General features: G+C 35.6%; 1 long non-coding RNA gene and 1 other non-coding gene across 2 annotated transcripts; one reads left to right on the forward strand and one right to left on the reverse strand.

The window, feature by feature from the left end:
* Positions 1-536: 536 nt before the first annotated feature.
* LOC114805163 (uncharacterized) lies at positions 537-1,527 on the reverse strand. The gene is made up of 5 exons (XR_003753255.2): positions 1,299-1,527; positions 1,163-1,217; positions 960-1,098; positions 737-890; positions 537-675 (listed from the first exon to the last, which is right to left on the reverse strand). It is a non-coding gene; the product is annotated as an uncharacterized LOC114805163 (long non-coding RNA).
* Positions 1,528-24,451: 22,924 nt separating this feature from the next.
* Positions 24,452-24,665, forward strand: LOC114805061 (small nucleolar RNA U3). The gene has a single exon (XR_003753155.2). It is a non-coding gene; the product is annotated as a small nucleolar RNA U3 (small nucleolar RNA).
* The last annotated feature ends 335 nt before the right edge of the window (positions 24,666-25,000 follow it).

A 25,000-nucleotide genomic window follows, 5' to 3' on the forward strand; every position in this document is an offset into this window, starting at 1 on the left:
GTTAGAGTCAGAAAGTAGAGTATCGGTGAAAAGCCAGACAGCGGTGCTAGCACTTTCAATGAAAGTGGCGAATTGACAAAAGTACCCGAAACTCTCTTGTACGTGTGATCGTTCATCCCTTTCTTGCACATTACATTTATCATTTAGCCCACTATATAACCTCTTGCACAATTCGGGGAATGACCTTGGTACCCAGTGGGACTTGGAAGTAGGAAAGAATTGGATACTTCCTACTGAAAAAATAATACTATCCAATTTCGTTTTTCTGATCAATGTCATTGGAGCGAAGGACCTCCACTTCGCTTACGAATTCATATGACGGAAAGTACTTTCCCCACACCTAATTTTGATTAATTCAGTAGGTAGTTATTATAAACCTAATATTTCGAAGTACTTTCCTCCCAACTATTTTTTCTATTACTAGTAACTACTTACTATAAACCCAGTATTTCGTATACTTCGAAGTACTTTCCTTCAAACTATTTTTTCTATTACTAGTATGTATAAACCTACCAATAGCAGAAACAGTGGACACCATTAATTTTATTTAAATATTTTATTTTTTAGATTTTAATATGGAGTTTGTTTTAAAATGACGATTTTTCGCCAGTTTTAAAGCTTGTCGCAAGTCTTTAACAAACTCGCCATGGGAATATCCTTCTTTCATTGATGCCTCTGAAATCATAAAAAAATTTAGAAAATATGTATATATTTTTTCCTTTCTAAAATTATTTACCAAACAAGCAGTCGATTAACACCTTGCATTCCTTTAAGGAGTATTTGGAATGAATGCCATCGTAGTTCAACTGAACAATAAGACTCCTTTCGAAAATACCCTCAATAGATTTAATAATCCCCGTTTTGCCTATTATATTTTTAATGATTTTTATCTATAGAAAAATAGGTATAATATTTATTAGTCAAATAGTGAAACTTAAGGGATTATATAGACAACTTACATAGTCTGCACTGGAACCTGCCACTATATCTGCATTCAGTTTTTTTAATGCTTCCAAGTTGGGCAACGGGAACACACTTCTCGTTCCATAGGAGCCCACATCTTTTTTTTTTGGTTGGCTATAATGATATCAAGTTTTTCTAATAAACACAAACATTTTGATTAAAAACATTGAAATTACATAAATTTTGTTATTGACATTACCTTCTAATTTAGTGTTATTCGTTGTATTTATATTGGTAAACTCGCTAGAAGCGATCTGCAATTAAACATAAGTGTAACAATTTCTATTTAAAACATATAAAATTATTAGATATCTAAAATTTATAAAAAATATTACCAGATGACGTTATGAAGAATGGGCATCATGACGATTTGTTCTCCATAAGGCAAAGCTGTATATTTATAATTTATATCACTTATTTTGAATATTTCTAAATCAGAACATATATCTTTACTCGCTATTACTATTCCTAATGCTGACAAAGATTGGACTGGTTGCGTGAAAAAATTATCAAAGTTCAAAACTCTATTGTATTTCTATATATGTATTTCTCATCATCTATTCGCTTAAATTCATGAATTTTGAAGGGAATACAAGGAGTTATACAGCAGTAATTATTGGGTTGAATTGTTAATAAAAAAAAGGGCTTTCAAATGAAATTATTTCTCCCAAACGATTTGTTTTAAAACCAACCACTGGACTTTTTGATGACACTACTACTTCATTTACATATAAATTATTAAGCAGTTGAAGAACTCTTGTTGGGCATTTAATTTTGTTTTTTATGTCTTGCATGAAATTCTCAAACTTGTATGCAGTAAAGTCCATGATAAATCCTATTTCTCTTATGCACTGCGGTAAATCAGCAAATTATGTACATTATAAGTAACTGCCTTCTCAGAGTAGAGCTGGGGAAACAGAATTACAAATTTCTTTAAGAGCTGGTCGCTTACATACAAGTTATCAAAATAGCTTTTTTTAGAACATAACAAACGATAGGCGCAATGCAAGATTAAAAAATGATTGTAAAGCTTATCACTAATAATGCCTTTCAAAAAAATAGGGCCAGTATACAAAAGAAACTACCTAAACTCAGTTCCTTCCAGAATTTTAATTCATCGAGGCTTCTTGGTTTTCTTGAAAATTCTTTTGGCATAAAAGTACCTAAAGCAAGTAACCGTTTTGAAATCAGTTCTTTATCTTTTTTTTGCAATTTGGAATTATTTGTTTTACGGTTTATAATGCATATCAGCATTTTTTTGTTACTCCTAGATCCAATAAATGCATGGGATCTAGAGGAAACTGCGATACCATTTTTATTCCAAGCTTTTCGAATTCTGAAGGAATATTTTTAAACATGTTATTATGATGTTCTGGGTGCACACGATTTTTAAAATCTAAATCCGTCCTTTAATCGCACCTTTTTGTGCTATAAACCACAACATGTTCAATTGTTTTCTGTGTGCATTTGTGGCAACCATAATGAGCATTGTGACCTACAACCCCTGTAACATAAGCTCTTGCAGGGGCGTCACAAATAAATGCTCTTATCTTTACAGCTATAGGTTGTTTATTGATGAGAACTCCTTTTTGCATTATTTTTTTTTTAATCATTACATGTGAGAGTCAAAAAAAAAGACAAGACCAAATTCGACGGTTACCCCCTATTTCGGTTCCTACGAATCGAACTGCATCATTACTTTTTTGAGTTACAATCATGGTTTCATACAAAATTTTTTTTTGAAGTTTTTCATCAAAGTGGCCCATTGTAAGAGAAAGGCACTTTTTTCTTCGGTCTCTAACTTTTTTAATGTTGACTTTTTTGGTAAACTTTCTTTGGCAAAGCTTCTCAGAATAAGTCCGTCTTTAAGTTCTTAGATGACTGTAAACCCCAAAATCAATGTTTTTTGTGTCCTTATAGCCAATATGTAAAAAAAACTGAAATTTAATCCATTTTTTTAATGTTTTTGCACTCACGTTTCGTCAATATTTTAATTTACCCTTTGATACTTATACATTAAGTGACACCCCATCACATTATAAACCATTGTATATGACATGGTAGACGCTTTTGAAGAAATAGGTGTGAATATGTCCTTAAAAATTTATTTCTTTCACCATCACAAGGACCATTTTGAGCAGCAAGTTCCGACTGAATCCGATGAGCATGGAGAAAGATTTCATCAAGTCGCCGCCCCCTTGAGCATTGGTACAGCGGAAAAAAGCTTGACTCGTTGCTTGCTGATTTGTGTTGGACATTGATAGATGTCTTATTAAATTTAATTTAAATATTGTGTACAAATTTCTGATACTTATTGATAACAGTTATAAGATACAAAAAGAATAAAATAGCATACAAACATAGTTAGTGTAGCTTTTTTAAAAAATACAAATTTTGTTAAGTTTTTTTTTCTAATGGTTAGTTTTCTCGTTGTCTTTGCTTAAGTTTCTTACTATTACAAGATGTCACTTAATGTATAAGTATCAAAGGGTAAATTAAAATATTGACGAAACCTGAGGGCAAAAACATTAAAAAAATGGATTAAATTTCAGTTTTTTCGACATATTGGCTATAAGGACACAAAAAACATTGATTTTGGGGTTTACAGTCCTCTAAGAACTTAAAGACAGACTTATTCTGAGAAGCTTTGCCAAAGAAAGTTTACCAAAAAAGTCAACATTAAAAAAGTTAGAGACCGAAGAAAAAAGTGCCTTTCTCTTACAATGGGCCACTTTGATGAAAAACTTCAAAAAAAAATTTTGTATGAAACCATGATTGTAACTCAAAAAAGTAATGATGCAGTTCGATTCGTAGGACCCGAAATAGGGGGAAACCGTCGAATTTGGTCTTGTCTTTTTTTTTTTGGAAAAAAACTATCACAGTGTTATTAAAATCATGTAGGTATTGATCTACACTTACAGGTTTAGAGCCACCGATAAACGCTCCTATTAAAAATACATATTTTTCTTGCATATTTTCTAATATTGCCTAATATTGGCCATAGTGACCTTTTTGAACTTTTAAATATTTCAGACATGTTTATAATCCTATCAGAAATTTTTTGTAAATGATTGCTAATGCCTATATGGAAATATTCGCCAGGATGAACGCTTTTTTCGTTTTGTCCTATTAGACTATGTAACGACAAACGGACATCCAAGCTTTAAAAAAGTACTTTTTCCAAGTTCCACTGGGTACATTCACGGATGAAAGACCCAAACTGCAAACGAAAACTCCACGTGCACTTTCAGTACTGAGACCCACAAAACCCCTGAAACTATTTTCGGTTAGTTCTACCAAAACCCCAAATGAGAATTTAATAACAAAATCATTCCCATTAATTAATCATTAAATATGTAATATAATTTATTGAAAATATCATGCAATTTAGGTGTTTATTCCCAGTAAAAAATATTTGGATTAATACCAAAATCGAGTAATAAAGGAGTAATGACTTGTTCATCCATTTCGAGCATTAAGTGAGTAATAAAGGCATTTTCGTTAGTTTTTACGAAAATTGTTTGTTTTCTCGCTTATTGATACATTTTGGAGGAATAAACGAGCTAATAATATGCGAACGCATACTTCTATTATTCGTTTATTATTCCAAAATGTATCAATAAAGGATTAACCATAACGGCCAATAATAACTGTTAATTTTTGCGGAATTTTTTTGTTTGCAATAAACGCGTATTTTGTCACTTTAAAATAGTTTGAAATTTGTAATCAACGCGTGATCATTATTGAAGTATCGCGAATATAATCGGGTAAAAAGTGAATAACTGAACGAGGATAGAGTAAAAAGTGATAAACTATAAGAAGCATATGTAATTTATTAAAAAAAATGTGTGAAAATATTTATTCCAAGCGTCACCTAAGGCGATTAATGAAAAGAGATATTCAAAAATGTTCTACCAAGAATCGTTCTACTTCTTGTGAAGAGGCGTCGAAACCAAATGATTTGATATTAACACATTTATATAATGAACTTGAAACCACAATTTATAATAACACTGGTCGACAAAAAGTAACTTTTGCTATGATTCAAAGATCAGACAATGATATTCTTATATTCGCTGAATATTCTTATATTCTTTTCATCGCTGAACACGAATATGACCTCCAAAAGTGCCTATCACGTCGAGATTTTGAGCAAAATGGACTCAAAGTCTCAAAAAACCCTGTTTTTGGCCTTTTTTGATCACGTCTAGAGAATTATGCTGACGTGCTAGAAGTCTCTAATTGGGCTTAAATTGAAGCTTAAACTGTCAACTATAAGAATCAAATCGAAAAAGTTCTGAATCAGTCAAAAATTTGCATATGTATGTGTGTAATTGGCGTTGCAACCGTTTAGCCGGTTATAGACGAATCGACGACAGTGCGCCACCTCTCTCTCTCCTTCGCAGTTCGGCGCCAGTTGGAGATCCCAAGTGTAACCAGGTCGCTCTCCACCTGGTCCCTCCAACGGAGTGGAGGCCTTCCCCTTTATCGGCTTCCTCCGGCGGGTACTGCATCGAACACTTTCAGGGCTGGAGTGTTTTCGTCCATTCGGACAACATGACCTAGCCAGCGTAGCCGCTGTCTTTTTATTCGCTGAACTATGTCAATGTCGTCGTATAACTCGTACAGCTCATCGTTCCATCGTCTGCGGTATTCGCCGTTGCCAATGTTCTGAGGACCATAAATCTTGCGCAAAATTTTCCTCTCGAAAACTCCTAGTGTCGTCTCATCTGATGTTGACATCGTCCAAGCTTCTGCACCGTAAAGCAGGACGGGAATGATAAGCGACTTGTAGAGCTTGATTTTGGTTCGTTGCGAGAGGACTTTACTGTTCAATTGCCTACTTAGTCCAAAGTAGCACCTGTTGGCAAGAGTTATTCTGCGCTGGATTTCGAGGCTGACATTGTTCGTGTTGTTGATGCTGGTTCCCAGGTATACGAAATTATCTACGACCTCGAAGTTATGACTGTCAACAGTGACGTGGGAGCCAAGACGCGAATGCGCCGACTGTTTGCTTGATGACAGGAGATATTTCGTCTTGTCCTCATTCACCTCCAGATCCATTCGCTTCGCCTCCTTATCCATGCGGGAAAAAGCAGAACAAACGGCGCGGTTGTTGCTTCCGATGATATCAATATCATCGGCATACGCCAGGAGCTGTACACTCGCAGAAGATTGTACCTTCTCTGTTTAGCTCTGCAGCTCTTATAATTTTTTCCAGCATCAGGTTAAAGAAGTCGCACGATAGTGAGTCACCTTGTCTGAAACCTCGTTTGGTATCGAACGGCTCGGAGAGGTCCTTCCCAATCATGACGGAGCTTTTGGTGTTGCTCAACGTCAATTTATACAGCCGTATTAGTTTTGCGGGGATACCAAATTCAGACATCGCGGAGTAAAGGCAGATCCTTTTCGTGCTGTCGAAATCAGCTTTAAAATCGACAAAAAGGTGGTGTGTGTCGATCCTCTTTTCACGGGTCTTCTCCAAAATTTGGCGCATGGTGAATATCTGGTCAGTTGTCGATTTTCCAGGTCTAAAGCCACACTGATAAGGTCCAATCAGTTTGTTGACGGTGGGCTTTAGTCTTTCACACAGTACGCTCGATAGAACCTTGTATGCGATATTTAGGAGGCTGATCCCACGGTAATTGGCGCAGATTGTGGGATCTCCCTTTTTATGGATTGGGCAGAGCACACTGAGATTCCAATCGTCAGGCATGCTTTCTTCCGACCATATTCTGCAAAGAAGCTGATGCATGCACCTTATCAGTTCTTCGCCGCCGTATTTGAATAGTTCTGCCGGTAATCTATCGGCCCCCGCTGCTTTGTTGTTCTTCAAGCGGGTAATTGCTATTCGAATTTCTTCATGGTCGGGTAATGGAACATCTGTTCCATCGTCATCTATTGGGGGATCGGGTTCGCCATCTTCTGGTGTTGTACTCTCACTGCCATTCAGCAGGTCGGAGAAGTGTTCCCTCCATAATCCCAGTATGCCCTGGACATCGGTTACCAGATTACCACCTTGGTCTCTACAAGAGGATGCTCCGGTCTTGAAACCTTCGTTAAGTCGCTTCATTTTTTCATAAAATTTTCGAGCATTCCCTCTGTCTGCTATCTTCTTAAGCTGTTCGTACTCACGCATTTCGGCCTCTTTCTTTTTTTGTCTGCAGATGCGTTTCGCTTCCCTCTTCAGCTCTCGGTATCTATCCCATCCCGCACGTGGTTTGGTCGTTTGCAACGTTGCGAGGTAGGCAGTCTGTTTTCTCTCCGCTGCGAGACGGCACTCCTCATCGTACCAGCTTGTTTTTTGTCGTTGCCGAAAACCAATTGTTTCGGCTGCAGCGGTACGCAGTGAGTTTGAGATGCCGTTCCACAGTTCCCTTATACCGAGATGCTGATGAGTGCTCTCAGAGAGCAGGAGCGCAAGTCGAGTAGAGTATTTCGTGGTTGTCTGTTGCGATTGCAGCTTTTCGACGTCGAACCTTCCTTGTGTTTGTTGACGGGCATTCTTTGCTGCACAGAGGCGGGTGCGTATCTTCGCTGCGACCAGATAATGGTCCGAGTCTATATTTGATCCTCGGAGCGTACGCACGTCTAAAACACAGGTCACATGTCTTCCGTCTATCACAACGTGATCGATTTGGTTCCGCGTGTTTCGATCAAGAGACAGCCAAGTAGCTTGATGTATTTTCTTATGCTGGAATCTGGTACTACAGACGACCATATTTCGGGCCCCAGCGAAGTCGATCAGCCTCAGGCCGTTAGGCGATGTTTCGTCATGGAGGCTGAATTTTCCGACTGTTGTGCCAAAGACACCTTCTTTACCCACCCTAGCGTTGAAATCACCACGCACGATTTTGACATCGTGTCGGGGGCAGCGCTCATAGGTGCGTTCTAGGCGCTCATAGAAAGCATCTTTGGTCACATCGTCCTTCCCTTCCGTTGGGGCGTGGGCGCAAATCAGCGATATGTTGAAGAACCTCGCTTTGATGCTAATTGTGGCAAGACGTTCATCCACCGGGGTGAATGCCAGGACTTTGCAACGGAGTCTCTCTCCCACCACAAATCCAACACCAAGATGTCACAAGGACCCACCTTCTTCCGTCCTTGTCCCGTCCATTGCACTTCTTGGATGGCGGTGATGTCAGCCTTGAGTCGTATGAGGACATCAACCAGCTGGGCAGAGGCACCTTCCCAATTAAGGGTCCGGACATTCCAGGTGCATGCCCTTATATCATTATCCTTAAAACGTTTGCAGGAGTCGTCATCAAAAGGGCCTTTTTTTGCCTTTAACTAATTCCTGTTCCTTTAGCTGAATTACACATACATACAAAATGTAAGCGGTCACGCCACTTTTCTTGTCAATAGCTATTACTTATGTAATATGCAGTATTAAATTCTAATTAGACAGTCTTAAGATTGGCGTCGCACAGTGGGTCCGCTTGTATGAAGCCGCGGCTATAAATACTTCCCGTTGAGATATCGCTATGAAATTTTCACCAAAAATCTAAAAAAATATTCTAAATATATTATAAAAAAATTAGCCACATCGAGCGACTATATCCTATAGCTCCCATAGGAACGATCGGGACAAATTATAATAATTTTGTTATTTTCGGTTTTAAACTTTGTCAATTTATTGTAATAACAGAAATCTTAATATATGGAAAGAAAAAAGGCGTGGTTCACTCCCGCCCGCCCTCTTCTTTACATATATACATATATAGATTCTTCATAAGACATTTAAATATATAAATATATATAGTATATACATATTGTTAATAAGACATTATAATCAGATATTTAACAAAAAAATTTGCTATGATAGTATCTGAGAGATTTACCGAATTAGCCAAAAACACTGAGGCCTTCATGTTCTATATCTGGGGCCTTGAAAAGTTATAGTCCGATTTCGGCGATTTTTACACCTGCGCGCGATGCCACACTCTAAATGTAGTATTTGTATGAGATGGACTTGAAAACTATGATGTAAATGTTGTAAACCGATTTCGCGAATTTATTGTAGCTTTAGCAGTTTACGAGATATGCACAAAAAACATAAATGGGCGCGGTTACGCCCACTTCCCCAAAAAAAAAAATTTCCAAATATTCATTTGCCTAATATAATCCTTTGTATCAAATTTTGTTTTCATAACTTTATAGAACTTTACAAGGCAAATTTGACATTGAAGAAAAAAATGGCGTTAGTATATTGTAGATTATGCAAATCACACTGTTAGGTTTTTATTACACAACGAATTTCGAAATTACAGAAACGATACTTTAAATTATCAATATGTGAAGTTTATGAATTACGCCCGTTGTCACAACAACCGTTCATAGCTATCTTTGATCCTTATCCGCACGTATCCGCAGTTCATTTTTTCGTTATCATACTCCTTAAAGTGTACATAAAATATTAGGACTAACTAGACTATGTAGGTACATGTAGCTAATAGTCAAAACTATAATTTTTATGTAAGTGTTTAAAAAATTGTTTTATTTTAAAACTTTGTCAAAATTGACATGAATTAGGCCTATGAAATGAAAATAATTATTTTATAATATATTATAATATATATTAGGATAGACTTTAAAGTCACTTCTTATTGCATAAAACGTCGAAAACCAGACGTATGGGGTTCTCATATTTTTCTCAATATTTTTCACAATTTTCAAGAGTTCTATTTTTATTTGACTTTAAAAATACAGTGTTATGTCAGTGAAATGTCAATTCGCAAATACGTGATAAATTAAACTATATTCATCGTCTGGAAACACTACTGGAATGGAATTTTGTTAAAATTAGATAGTTAAAAATTACATATTTTTTCCGCCTTTTACCCACTGTGCGTCGCCGCGAAAGCATCACTACGGAAATTAACTCCTAAGAGTTTTTGTTCCGCTTGCTTTGTCGCTTTAAATTTCTAATAAATTACAATTAAATTCGATTTAAAAGAACATTTTATTATTTTTAAAATAACTCGGTCGAAAACTGAAAAGGAAACTGGCGCAGTCGGGTAACCTTTGATCAGAAGATCAAAGAAAACGAGCAAACGCACAACCGAATACATACCTAAAGTTTAACGCAAAGTGTAACGGAAAGTTTGTGGAATGTTTATCGGAAAGTGTAACAAAAAAAAATATATAACCAAGAAAAATTTAAGTTTACATCGAACAATAGAAAAATAGAGAAAAATAGACGAACAAAGTGAACAGTTTAAAATAAATACTAAAATATACATTTTACAAAAAAAAAGAAAAGTGCGAAAATATGTGGTACAAAATTTTATAATAATCGAAAGTACAGTGAAACCCAAAAATAAAGACATCTTATTAAAAAAAAGAAAAAAAAACAAGTAAAAGTTAAAAAAAAATGCAGTGAAAATAATATAGAAAGTGAATACAAGCTACAGCGAAAATAGCACAAAATTTATAAAAAACGAAATCGTAGTGAAACTCAAAAATAAATAGGAATCTTATAAGCAAAAAACCAGTAAAGAAATTCTAAAAAAAGAAAAAATACAGTGAAAAGAATATAGAAAGCGAAAGCTAAAGTGAGTAACAAGAACAATTTTTGGTGAAAATCACACTCAAAGTAAAAATAAGCCCTAAATATCATAGTGAAAATCAAACCAAATATACAAATCATCTTTAATTATAAAAAAAGGAAATCGTTACAAAAACAAGTTTTCTACAAACAATTTAAAATACCACCAAAAAGTGCTATTGCGTCACGTAGTCACAGTCTTACAAAAACTACAGTAAAATTGCATAAAAAGAAATTGCGGTAAAATAATATACTGTTTGGTGCACAAAACAACCAACAAAATTTTTCCTGTAAAAAGTACAGTACCGACAAAACTAAAATTAACAGCTTGCAACATGCGCTAAAACAGTAACAACGGAAATTGCGGTATATATATACATATACGTACATAAAGTACAGATAAAAAAAAAAACGAAAAGCAACTAAATTTTTATAACCGTTTTGTGAAACGTCACAAAAACAAAAAAAAAAGAAAGAAAAAACAAATATTTTTGCGATACCAACAAAAATTTCTTACAGTTTCAAAAAATATATATATTTATTTCACATGGCAACAAAATTAAAGCCAACTCTCAACATACAGTAGCGAAGGGTTTATTCTCACCTTTTATAAAAAAAGGCATTTTTACAAAAGAAAAAAAAAAACAAATAATAATTATATAAATATATATGTATATAATATATTGAAAATATAAAATAAACTAAGAAAATCTAAAATATTTTTGTGAAAACACAATTTACTACAAAAAAAATAAAACACTTCTAAAACGCAAAATATATACAGCTACAGACAATCAAATAGAACCATCAGAATATTAAAGAAAAATATTAAGGACAGCGGCCTACTAACGAAGCCAACGTGTATCCTGAAATAGAAACCAAATACAACAAGTTACGAGAGTATAAAAACAAAGTTCCCAGTACGTCATCAAAACAAGAAAGGAGACTACATCTCTACGTTTATGCAACTGGTCCAAAAAGAATCACTTCGCGGACCACGACTTACTAAAACTACTTGCTAAAACTACTTGCTTATAACTACTATTATACAATAATGGAAAATTTAAATCAAACCATCGCCGAGCTGGAAAGGGCAATCGGGAGGCAAGAAGAGTTACTACAAACCCAACAACAAGAAATGCAACAACAACAAGCTCAACATCTACTACAACTACAAATGAACCAACACCAAATGCAACAACAGTTTTACAAATTCAACATGTCACCAAGAGACATCATGGACCAATTCCGAAGAATGAAGCCACTCGATGACCACCACAACCCAAAAGCGTTTATAAAAGCAGTCGAAACCAACATTTCTCTCTGCGGCACAGACCAGGAATTAATCCAACACTGCATCAATATTATAAACAATGAAAAAATACTGGGCACCGCTGGAAAAAGAACGAGAGAGCTAGAGGACAACCCATCGTGGGAAACCATCAAAACCAAAATTCTACAAGGATCTCGTCCAAGGAAAACCTACGCAGAGGTATTTAATTATTGTAGGACGGTCAAAGTAAGTAATCTCAATGAACTATTCGTAATTTTTGAAAAATGTAAAGCAGACATAAATGAAATATATATATTTGACCCTTTAAAACCGGGCATTTACAAACCCGAAAATGTAGATAGGGACCTAGTCGATATATTGTTAGAGAAAATCGATGGGCCTATAAGGGCACATATAACCGAAACGGAAACATTAAATGACATAATTATAAAATACTCAAAATTAAAATTGCTTCAGGACAAAAGAGCAATAGATTATGGACATCGAAAATATGTCGATAAAAACAAAACAAATTACGAAGGCTACAAGAAAAATTATAGATTTTACGAACATAATAAAATTTCAGACAATAGACAAACCATCATCGATAACAAACAACCAAATAGACAACAAAGCGGGAACAACAACAATTACATACGCAATACAAATTTTAATCGAAACAATTACAACAATCGGAATAATTACGATTACGGGTACAACAATTCTACAAATAAAATACAACCAAATTTACCGAGACAAACTAAAAGTTCCCACATGAGCGTCGATTACAACCCAAGCACAAGTCGTTTATCCAATAACTCAAATTTGATGGAAATTGGCAATGGTGAAGAAAAGGAAGTAAATTTTTTAACACCGCCTCATATTCTCAACTCCCCATAATAACAGTAACAATAGGAAATCACAGAATTAAATGCCTAATAGATACAGGTTCAACAACTAGCATAATAAAAGCAAACGTTCTTTTCAAAAATTTTCAAAAAGAAAAACTTTCCAAACCATTATGCTATGGAACAATAAACGGAATTAACGAAATCAAATATAAAATTGTTACACCTTTTCCGAAAGAATTTAATGTCTTAGGTACTTTATCATGGAAAGTAATAGATTTTAATAGCAACAAATACGAAGCTATTATAGGACAAAATTTTCTTATTCCTTTTAAAGCCAAAATCGATGTAGAAAACACATTTATTAATATATTAGGAAACATAATTAATTTCGATCAACGAATTCCTTACGAAAAAACGGAAATTTGCGCACTCGAATTCAGCGATATGAAAAACTTAAACTTGAACCATTTAAATATCGAGGAAAGCCAATCGATAAAAGATTTATTACAAGAATTTAACGAATTATTTTTCAAAGAAGGAGACAAACTTTATTTTACTCATGAAATTAAACATCAAATTATTACATCAAACGATATATCTATTCATTCGAAAATTTACAGGTATCCAAAAATTCATGAATTAGAAATTCAAAAACAAATAAAAGAAATGTTAGAACACAATATAATTAGAGAAAGCAACTCTGCTTACAATAGTCCTTTATGGATAGTCCCTAAAAAAGCGGATGCATCCGGAAATAAAAAATGGCGTATCGTTGTCGATTACAGGAAACTTAATGAAATGACTATTAGCGATAAATTCCCGATACCTAATATCGATGGTATCATGGATAAATTAGGAAGAGCACAATACTTCTCCTCTATCGATCTCGTTAAAGGTTTTCATCAAATACTGGTGGACGAAAACGATAGAAAGAAAACAGCGTTCTCTACTCCGTTAGGACATTATGAATTCCTAAGAATGCCATTTGGTCTTAAAAATGCTCCATCGACATTCCAACGTCTTATGAACTTAGTACTTCGAGATTTTATAAACAAGATATGCGTTGTATACTTAGACGACATTTTGATTTTTAGTACTTCTTTGTCAGAACATATAGATAATATGCGGAAAATTTTTACAAAATTAAAACAAGCAAAGTTGAAAATACGTTTAGAAAAATGCAGTTTTTTAAAGAAAGAAACAGACTTCCTAGGTCATGTACTAACTCCCGAAGGAATAAAACCAAACCCAAATAAAGTTGAAGTCATTCAAAAATTAAAATTACCAATTTCTCAAAAACAAATAAAATCTTTCTTAGGTATTACCGGCTTCTATAGGAAATTTATAAAAGACTATTCTAAAATAGCCTATCCAATGGTCGCATATCTGAAAAGAGATACAAAAATTAACGTTAATAACCCAAGTTATATAACCGCTTTCGAAAAGTTAAAAAATATTATTACAAACCCTCCAATTTTAAGATATCCTATTTTTACAAAAAGATTTAAACTAACTACAGACGCCAGCAACTTTGCCATTGGCGCAGTTCTCACACAAGACGATCTTCCAATTTCATATGCTTCACGTACATTAAATACTCACGAGAAAAACTACTCAACCATCGAAAAGGAACTATTAGCGATAGTATGGGCAGTAAAATATTATAGACCCTACTTATACGGAAGAGAATTCGACCTAAAAACAGATCACCAACCACTTAAATGGCTACAGAAGAAAAATTCTGGTAAGGATACAAACCCAAGACTACAACGCTGGCTAATACAATTAGGAGAGTACGATGCAAAAATCGATTATATAACCGGTAAAGAAAACAAAATAGCAGATTTTCTAAGTCGAATTAACAGTGATGAAATAAACATGGTGAATTCCGAAAATTTGGGAATGACCCTTTACAAAATGTTACAAATAAAAGATTTAAACGCTGGTGAACAACAAGACCAAACAATGCTTTCAATAGAAGTCCAAACTAGCCATTCAAACTCCAAACTTCCAAACTAACACTCTCAATACCGTAGTAAATCGTTTCAAACAGCAATTAATTTTAGTCGAGGTAAAAGAAAAAGAAGTAGAAAATATTTTCAAAAACAAACGCATTTTTATCGATATAAGAGATATTAACTCCCATAACATTATTAATATTGTTAATAAATATTTAGAAAAAGGTAAGATCGCTATATATTCCGAACTTAACAAAAAAGAACATAATGAAATAGAACAAATCCTTTTAAATGCTTACACAAACAACCAAAACATTTCTTTTGTAAATTGTACAAACTTTGCCAAAGATATCGAAGATGAATATGAACTAAAGAAATAAATATCGTTTTTCCATAAAATCGAAGTAGGACATTCAGGCATCATTCCAACTTATGAGGGAATAAAGCATAAAGTATACCATCCGCAATTAAAAATTAAAATCCATGAAATAATAAATAATTGTAATATTTGTAGCGGTGGAAAATATGATAGAAATTATCCATATAGATACGTATGTTAATAGTAAACAGTCATTTATAATATTCATCGATAAATTTTCAAAACATGTCATTTCTTTCCATTTACCTGATAGAAATAGTCAAACGATCATAGAAAAAATTAATGAATTTTTGTCAATTAAAGGTCATATAAAAAAGTTTGTCTTCGATAATGAATTTAATTCAAAGCTAATCCGTGAATTTTTAAATAAAGAACATATAGAATTTCATGCCACTAAACCACATAGCCATACAGGAAACTCAGATGTAGAAAGAATAAATAATACTCTTACCGAACGTATCAGAACACTAAATTTGGAAGAAAAAGCTCTAATTATTATTCAAATGTGTAAAGCCGTGAAACTTTATAACAATTCATTCGATGTTCAAAACAACAAAATTGAACATAGCATAATCAGAAGAAGCAAAATTGAAGATAATTTCTAACCATAATACAAGAAAGGAAAATTATTTAGAAACAAGGAGAGAAAGTTTCATTCGAAATTACAAAAGCGTTAGACACAAAGAAGAACCAAAATTTATTAAAAGAAATTTAGAAAACGTACATACATCAAATATTAAACGTCCTTTAAAATTCGCAAACGACAATAACGACACCAGAAACTCTAACGACAACTAACATATTTTAAAACAAAAATTTATTTACATATATATACAATATATAATTTTAAAAAGAAGATAAAACAAAACATCCTTCCTTTTGAATTCCGAATATACATACATAACTTATATTCCCATCGATCGTCTCAATTTTAACAGATAAACAGTTACCATTATTGAAAATGGAATTGTAAAAACATAAAACAATTCATTTGTATATAGATGATGATTTAACAATATTTTACATTTAAATTAATACATTTAGCGTTATTTCGAACGTTCAAAATTTATAAATTAACAATTATAATATTGAAAATAATAAATCGTTAGTTCTTCTTAATAATTCCTGCATAGTCAAATCAGAAGCAGGATAAACAACTTCTTGCGCCTCAATATTTTTTTTCTAGCCCTGTTACTATGTTAACTATCCGTTGTGTAGATCCAAGGGCATCATAGGAGACACTGTTTAGCACGTTGAAAATAAGTTGAAAAGTTATTAAGCGATTCTGTTGAAAAATTTCCCCACATCTTTATTACAACTACTTTTTCCTGTCAGTATATGGCGAATATTTGACCACAAAAGTTAGTTTTATTGTTCAAAATCTATCAAAAATTCAATTTTTAATCTTTTCTTTTTTCCTTCGTCCATTAACAACAAATATTTTTGGTTTGTTGATTTGGATGAACCAATAATGATGTCATTGTGGAAAAACTCTTTTATAATACCTTTGCATAAAAGCGGTGTTAGATCATCCGTTGAGAACTATAGGGGGATAGCAAAAATATCAGCTATACCCAAACTTTTTGAAGCTATTATCACTGACCAAATTACATTCTCGATTTCTCCATTGATCTCATTTTCTCAGCATGGATTCTGTAAAGGGAAATCTACAGCAACAAACTTGCTTGAATTCGTAAGCCATGAGTCAATGGGTTTTAGAGACAATAAGAATACCGATGTTATTTATACAGACTTTAGTAAAGCATTCGATAGAGTAAACCACTCTATTCTATTGCAAAAATTGGATTATCTTGGTTTTCAACCAAGACTTCTTAATGGGGTATCCTCATATCTTACTAACAGAAAACAACAAGTTATATTTAATAACACTTTATCCGATTCAATTATGGTCCCTTCAGGCGTTCCACAAGGTAGTCATCTCGGTCCGATTCTGTTCTTATTGTTGATTAATGATATACCTTCCGTAATTAAGTTTTCAAACATTTTATTATATGCGGATGATGTAAAACTTTTTAAATCATATACTTCTTATAATGATAGAACTGAGTTACAATCGGACTTAAATAATTTAGTTACTTGGTGTCACATAAATGATATGCCACTGAATCTTAAAAAATGTAAAACGATGTGCTTTTCCCGTAGATCTGTTGATCCTTCTCCCTACGTAATAAATAACTTCAATTTATAGCAAGTATCTAGCTTTGTTGATTTAGGAGTTACTATGGACCCTAAACTAAATTTTAATTCTCATGTAAATTCAATTGTTTTAAAAGCTAAAGGTGTTCTTAGCTTTGTTAAACGTTGGTCTAAAGAATTTAGTGATCCGTATATTACTAAAACTCTTTTTACAACATTGGTAAGACCTATATTGGAGTATGGTTCTGTGGTATGGAATCCTAGCTACAATACCCATTCTGATAAGTTAGAGTCCGTTCAAAAACAATTTTTACTTTTTGCTTTAGGTCACTTACACTGGGATTCAAGATTGAATCTTCCTCCGTACACTAGTCGCTTAAAACTTATAAATCTACCTACACTCACTAGTCGTAGGGAAATGCTAGGTATAATATTTCTAGTAAAACTTCTGAATGGTTCTGTTTGTAGCTCTTTTCTTTTGTCTGATATCAAGTTCAATGTCCCATTTCGTTCATCTAGGCAGTTTAGACCATTACTTTTAAAATCTTCGAGAACAAATTTTGAGTTAAACGAACCATTCCGTCAAATATGTTATGATTTTAATTCTCATTCCAGCACATTTGACCTGTCTGATTCGATCTTTAGCATTAAAAAAACTATTTTGTCTTCGCTTAATAAGTAACATTAAACATTTTTTAACCTTTTGTTTTTGTAAATTTAAATCTTAGCTGTTGAAATTTTTCTTTCTGTAGCTGAGCAGTTTGAGATCTCGACGCTTAAAAACTCTTGCCTTTCATGACTCGGCAAATTCCGCTCGTTTGCGGATTGCGCCCCACGCGTCGGTTGGGCGGGAGGTGGGTAATCGTTTGGGTTTATAAAGTAACTTATACATATATGTTAGCTATTTTTTAATCTTTTCAGAATCAGTTAAATAAAAAATATACGTCTTATGGGTATTTTGAAAAAGCGATTCAAGTCTGCTTCGTCTCAGAAGTATTCCTAAATATTAAAGTAGCTATTAACTTGATTTTAAATTATTATAACAGTGTATATAATTTATGTGAATTACTAATTCTTATATTTTGAAAATTAAAATATTGAATTAAATTATTTAAAAAACTGTTTATATTTTTCTCTGCTCTTTTTGGATGTAAATAATATTACTCTTTTTTTTCTCTTTCTGGAGGTAAACATCATTACACTTTTTGTGCTCTTCTATTCCAAAATCATTACTCCTTTTGTACTCTTTCTGGAGATAAAAAAGATCACTCTCTCTGCTCTCGTTTCGGAGGTTAAAGAGAGCTCAAAAGAAAGGTCGGTTTGCGCTCCATTAGGAGCTCAAAAGGAGTGATCCCTCGTAAGGACATGCTATGTTAAAAAGGAGTAATAAATGCATGGGCCTCGGAACATTCTGGAGTAATCCATTACTCGCAAAGGAGCGGTCTAAGATTAATCTTTGGATCATCTGATTTTTTACTGGGCTATTATATTTACTTTATACATGTATTATCGTACTACACTATATACATATGTATCAGAGAACGGCTTCCGTTGAGCGCAAAAATGTTCATGTACCAACAATACCCGAACTATCAGCCCATTCGGCTCAAGCGCTCAAACTGGCATTCGTGAATGTTTTCGCTACTGAGCTATATTCAGCTCAATTGCGGTAAATTCGTTTGCTTGCTGAGTTTATTCACGCTCGTGTTGAAACCGCTCTACTCAGGCGGTCGCTCATTCGGCTCAACAATGATCGTGTTGAATGAAAACAAAAACACAAAAGAGCAAACTCAACGCCTATGAGCAAACTCACTGGGTATGGGCAAAGTCAATGGGTATGAGCAAACTCAACAATAGAACACAATGTGTACCAAATTCTTAGTGCAATGCATGTGACGCATAAGCTGATCGCGAACAAAGCATACAAAAACAATATACATACCAGAGAACTGCAAAACTCACTTCTTCCTTGAATCAGTTCATACGCAAAAGTTTCTATTCACTTCCAATCACTGAGCGAAAGTGAGCTAAAAATTTCGTGAAGTGAGCGAACGTGAGCTAAACATTTCGTGAAGTGAGCAAACGTGAGCAAAGCATTTCGGACCGAAGGCTCACATTGTACGCGAATGAGCGGTGCGGCAACATGAGCTGATTTTTACTCAACGCTGTGTTTCGCTCAATGATTGGATTTGAATAGAAACTTTTGCGTATGAGCTGATTCAAGGAAAAAGTGAGTTTTGCAGTTCTCTGATATGTATAATGTTAGATAATTAGTTGAACAATTTTTGCTATCGGACAACGGCTGAAGGAAGAGTGGCAAATCAAATTCCCGTGCGGCCTGGAAGTGTAAGCTGCGCACATTATGACAACTCTTGGTTTCGTTAGGAGTTTTTGTAAGATCTGTTCTTTCATTAATTTCACTTGTACAATATTCATCCAATTTCTGGGAGGAGGAATAAAGGAAATAAAATAAAATTTTAATTTTTACAACATAGAAGTTGGTAATAATTACCTCATGTTTCAGGAATTCTAAATCCAGCACGGGCAACGTTCTAGTCTTAACATCCATGCTCTTGCTGTAGTATTTCCACTAATTTCGGTGAATCCATGTATTTGTAAAGCGATACAACAACGTTATGATTCCTCAATACAAGGTGAAAATTATTCAAAAAAATCCTACTAATTGAACATACAAAAAGTCTTTAAATTTCTATGATCACAAACATTCATTTAAATTTACCCTTTACTTTCAGTGTTTTAGCTGCTGCCGGTAAGTCCAAAAATACTGCAACTGCTTTGCCCTCTAGCTCATTGGCTCATTGGCAAAACCCAATTGACACACGTCGCGATGATAAACGGTTACAAAAGCACCTAAACCATGTCGTTCCAATTCTTCACGTGCTTGTGTTGACCAAAAAGGTTTAATTGCACGAAAGTTCTACGCTGCTACCATAAGAGGTTTAAAATATCTGTATGGAGTTGAGGTAAATGTTTATGCACATTTTGCCCTTTGTTGCATTTGCCCCATGGCTTGCTTGGAAGTTCGTAAGTTTTATCAGCTGATTGCTAATTTATCAATAACCCCAACCATTATTTCTAACAGCGACATCTACCATAGAGTTGCTTTGGTGATATTTTATCAATAAATACTGCCAAATTCACAACGTCGACATTAACTCGCATTATTGAAGTTATACTTCTTATACGACTTCGGAAAAGGTTGCGATAATTGTTGGTTGCGCAACCTATAGCGTTAAACAATTAACGCGAGAGAGAGAGTAAATGAGAGTAAAGCAGAGAACTTAAAGCACTTGCCATGCTTATGCTATTTGAGCAATTCTTGTTTTTGTAGAACAATGTTTAAATTTTTGGTTGGTGACATATTCACATGTGTACGTATAAACATATTCACATGTGTACGCACCGGTGTGAGACCGGTCCATACCGGGGCGCACTGGGAGTCCCAGGAAGCACCATCAGCTGTTTTCACTGGTGGTGGGAAATGGGTGATGTGAGTCTGCTCTGCCGAAGTGTCAGCCACGATGTGAATCAGTAACCAGCCCCTTCGGGCCCTGGTCAGGAAGTGTGCATTGGGCGCAGAACTAGTAGACTGCGTTGCTCCGGGCGAGCGCCGGTTCGTCCGTGTATCCCGGAACCGGTAAAGCGTAGGACAGGCCTCAGGGAACTGGGGTAGGGGCATCGTCCCCGAGGGTACACCCGTTCCTGTCTGTTTCGGCCCGCCCCCCTGCACACGATGCGCTGGTAACACTGATTAATGGAGCAAAATAATGGAAAAAATAACAACAATAGTAGTATTAGATATAGCGGTGACAGTACTCATGCTGAAGGTGGTGATAAGGAATCGGAGAATATCTCGCAGAGAAACCCTAACAATGCCACTGCGTACGTGTATGTACTAGTTCGGAAGCTGACCCCTTTAAAAAGGCTTCCCGATTGGATAGATCGCCTGTGAAGGTGCACTCCGCAAATAGGCCTGCGAGGGCGAAATCGTCACCACCAGCTATACAGGATAACACACCAATAGCGAAAGAACAAAAGACTCAACGTGACCATATATATAAACTAGGAGAGATGATTCAAAAGCTGACGGATATGATGCGTCCACCACAGCGGTCCATCAACAATCCTATGAGGGAACTGCTTAGTACAATATCGAAGCTCTACGCGTGTGCTCAAGAGGAACACACTAGACAATGAGATTCGCATATAGGTAGAAACATAGCAACCGAACAAACGACCGTGGAAATTACCCCTAAAAGACCACGGGATGGCAAGCAGATGCATCGAAGGACCCCACCAAAAAGGACTAAAACATCTCATGACGGACCAATAGTGAGGGCAGAAGAAATCATGAAACGTGGGGGTGGAGAAAAGGACTTGATAAGAGAGGAAAATTGGATTACAATACAAAGTAAAGCGCAAAAACATGACAACAAGAAGAAGGTAAACACCGTACCACGCATACGACCAGAAGCAATCGTTATTGCCAAAACCGGAAACATGTCCTACGCAGACATACTTCGGGCGGTTAAAAAAAATGAAAACTTACAAGAGCTTTGGGAGAATGTCTCAAGAGTGAAAAGGACAGCGAAAGGAGAAATCCTATTAGAACTAAAAAAAGCTCAAATAGGAAGTACGGAAGGATACAGAGAGGTATTAGGGGACCAGGCAAAAATAAGATCGCTAGCTCAAGAAACCACAGTGGAAGTGCGTGATCTGGACGATATTACCACAAAAGAGGATATAGTTCAAGCGATTCGTACAGAAATTAAAGAGCTTCGCCTCTTCAACGAAGATGCTATAAAAAGCATAAGACCGGCATATGCCGGCACACAAACGGCAATCATAAGTATACATGCGCAGGAAGCAAAGCATTTTCTGAGTACGCAAAAGATCAAGATCGGTTGGACAATTTGTAGAATCCGAGAAAAGATACAATTAAAGAAATGTTTCAGGTGTCTAGAGTATGGACAGGAGCAAGTGCTGTATTAAATGCGGAGAGGAAGGTCACTTTGCGAAAGACTGTGCTAACAAACCCTTCTGCAAGGCGTGTAAAGCCAGTGGAAGGATGAATGCAGACCACCAGATGGGAAGTCGGAAATGCCCCATATACTCAGCAGCACTCAACAAACCTAGAAGGTGAAGATCCTACAAATAAACCGGAACCACTGTGAGGCGGCCCAGGATCTCTTAACGCAAAATATATATGAAAATAAGATTGACGTTGCATTAATTTGTGAACAATACAAAAATAAAGACTCTGACAAGTGGATTTCCGACACCACAAAAAAGGTTGCAATATGGGCTTGTGGCGATAAGCTGATGCAAGACAAACCACTAACTGACAAGGCCTACTATACTAGAACGAAAATAGATTGGATTTAAATACTTGACGACTTAGTGAAAGAATCGATGACAACTACACCTAATATAATTGCAGGTGACTTTAATGCATGGGCCTTAGAATGGGGCAGCAAAAATACAAATCTGAGAGATGGCGCATTATTGAAAGCCTTTGCGGTGCTAGATGTTATATTACTTAATACAGGACGTAGAAACACCTTTGAGAAAAACGGACGTGGTTCTATTATTGACATATCTTTTGCCAGCAGGTTGCTATATCGACACATAGAATGGCGAGTGTGCGATATGTACACCCAGAGTGATCACCTGGCCATAATGATAAGTATCAGCAAGAATATGCAATGCCGAAATGCCTGCCACCGGTCGTCACCTTTGACGTGAAAAATGCAGGGGGTGTACCACAAGGCTCTGTTTTAGGGCCGATTCTATGGAATACTCTATATGATGGAATATTGCGCCTTCCTCTACCGAAGGAAGTGCAAATAATTGGGTACGCAGATGATATTGCGGTGACAATAGTAGCTAAGGAGCTCCACCAAATCCAACGTATATGTAGTGATACCGCACTAACAATAAAGCAGTGGCTAACGAGTTCAAAACTCGAACTGGCCGTACAAAAAACGGAAGCAGTGCTGATCACTAGCAGGAAAAAACTCGACAATATATCGCTCAATATAGACGGACACAACATTACGACACAATCTGATGTGAAATATCTCGGGGTAAGGATTGATACGAGACTGAATTATAAAATTCATGTTGAAAAAGCGTGTGAAAAAGCTGCGCGAGTAACTATGGCATTAGCAAGAATAATGGCAAACATAGGAGGACCGAAACAGAGCAGGAGAGCTCTCTTGGCCAAGGTCAGTCAGTCAATTTTAATGTATGCGGCACCTGTGTGGGGACCAGCATTAGTGCATAAAACATACGCTGGAACGGCACAATCGGTGTTCCGACTGAGTGCTATCAGAATAACCAGTGCATTTCGTACGGTTTCTAATGAAGCTGTTGGTGTTCTAGCAGGAATTATGCCTCCAGACATAATGGCTCTCGAACTTAAGCGAAGATACGATAAAAGTAAAAGCGCAGGTCGGAAACTAACGGTGTCGGAGCGTAGAGAAGAAAGGCAAGTCAGCTTAAACGAATGGCAAACACGCTGGGATTCGTCAGCCAAAGGTAGATGGACATATCGTTTAATCCGAAACATACAAGCATGGGTGGAACGAAAACACGGCGAAATAGATTATTACATGACCCAGTTCCTAACCGGACATGGATGTTTCAGGGAGTACTTGCATAAGTATGGTCATGATGAAGGATTAGTTTGCTCTTTCTGTGGAGACAGTAATGAGAACGCAGAACACATATTTTTCCACTGTCGGAAATATATAAGTGAGCGCCTGTTTTTGGAAAAGAAAGTATCTGATCGAATAACACCAGATAATATAGTGCCATATATGCTGCATTCGAGAAATGTGTGGGATATAGTGGAGAAGATGACTACCATGGTCCTGCATGATTTGAGAAGAGCCGAACAGCAACGAAAGAGTATACTTAGAGCAGCTAATAGTGAAGTAACGACGCGATGAAATGCCTAACGGCGGTCCCACAGGGCCTAGATAAAGCTACAGGAGACGGAGTTAGGGTTTAGTACGTAGGCGTACCGTCTCGCAAGTCCAGAACAATACTGGCTGGGAGTGGTCCCAAATAAGGTGCACATATAGCGGGCAGTACGAATCGTGCATGCTGCTACTGCAAAGTAGCAGTATCTATGTAAAATTCCCCCTCCGGCAACAAAAAAAAAAAAAAAATGTGTACGCACATGTATGATTGTATGCTTGCGCATTATTTTTTTTCGTTTCTGTTTCATTTCTGCGAATTCTCAACTAGTTTATGTGACTTTTGGTTTAAATACTCTGCGTTGGCCGTTGAAAAGTTAAGACTATATTTCACAGGATCATTTCTGTAGTCAGTCTTCATTTATTTTCTTTGCAAATCGAAAGTATTAGCACCCGCGATGAGGAGGTATATCGTTTTATCTGACAGCATCAGGTTTATGAACTTCATTTCTAGTTTTGTCTTGTGGCATATTAGAAATGATGTTTATTCGATGATCGCTCGGTTACAATGGATAAAACGACTTCTGAGTGATAATTTTAATGAAAAAATTACAAGGTTTTATACAAATAATTATATATAATAATGCAGTCATTAAGTACAGTAGGGCAATTCACAATCTGGTGCAAATGGTGTTGCCTATTTGCAATTGCAAATTCGCTGTACATTTTGTTAGTGTAAAAGAACAATATGCCTCGCTCATTTGCAATTGCAAATATGCAAAAATGCTAAATGAACCCTAGCGATAGTCATATTAGTAAAAAATTGAATTTAATTGCCATTTATTTATTACCAAATTCATCGATGAGAGATATAAAATTGTTCATCGATATAGCTTTATTACCGTTGTCAACAGCAGGTTCGCAAGCT

The sequence above is a fragment of the Zeugodacus cucurbitae genome, chromosome 2 (genome assembly GCF_028554725.1).
Source record: "Zeugodacus cucurbitae isolate PBARC_wt_2022May chromosome 2, idZeuCucr1.2, whole genome shotgun sequence".
NCBI classification, from domain to species: Eukaryota; Metazoa; Arthropoda; class Insecta; order Diptera; family Tephritidae; genus Zeugodacus; species Zeugodacus cucurbitae.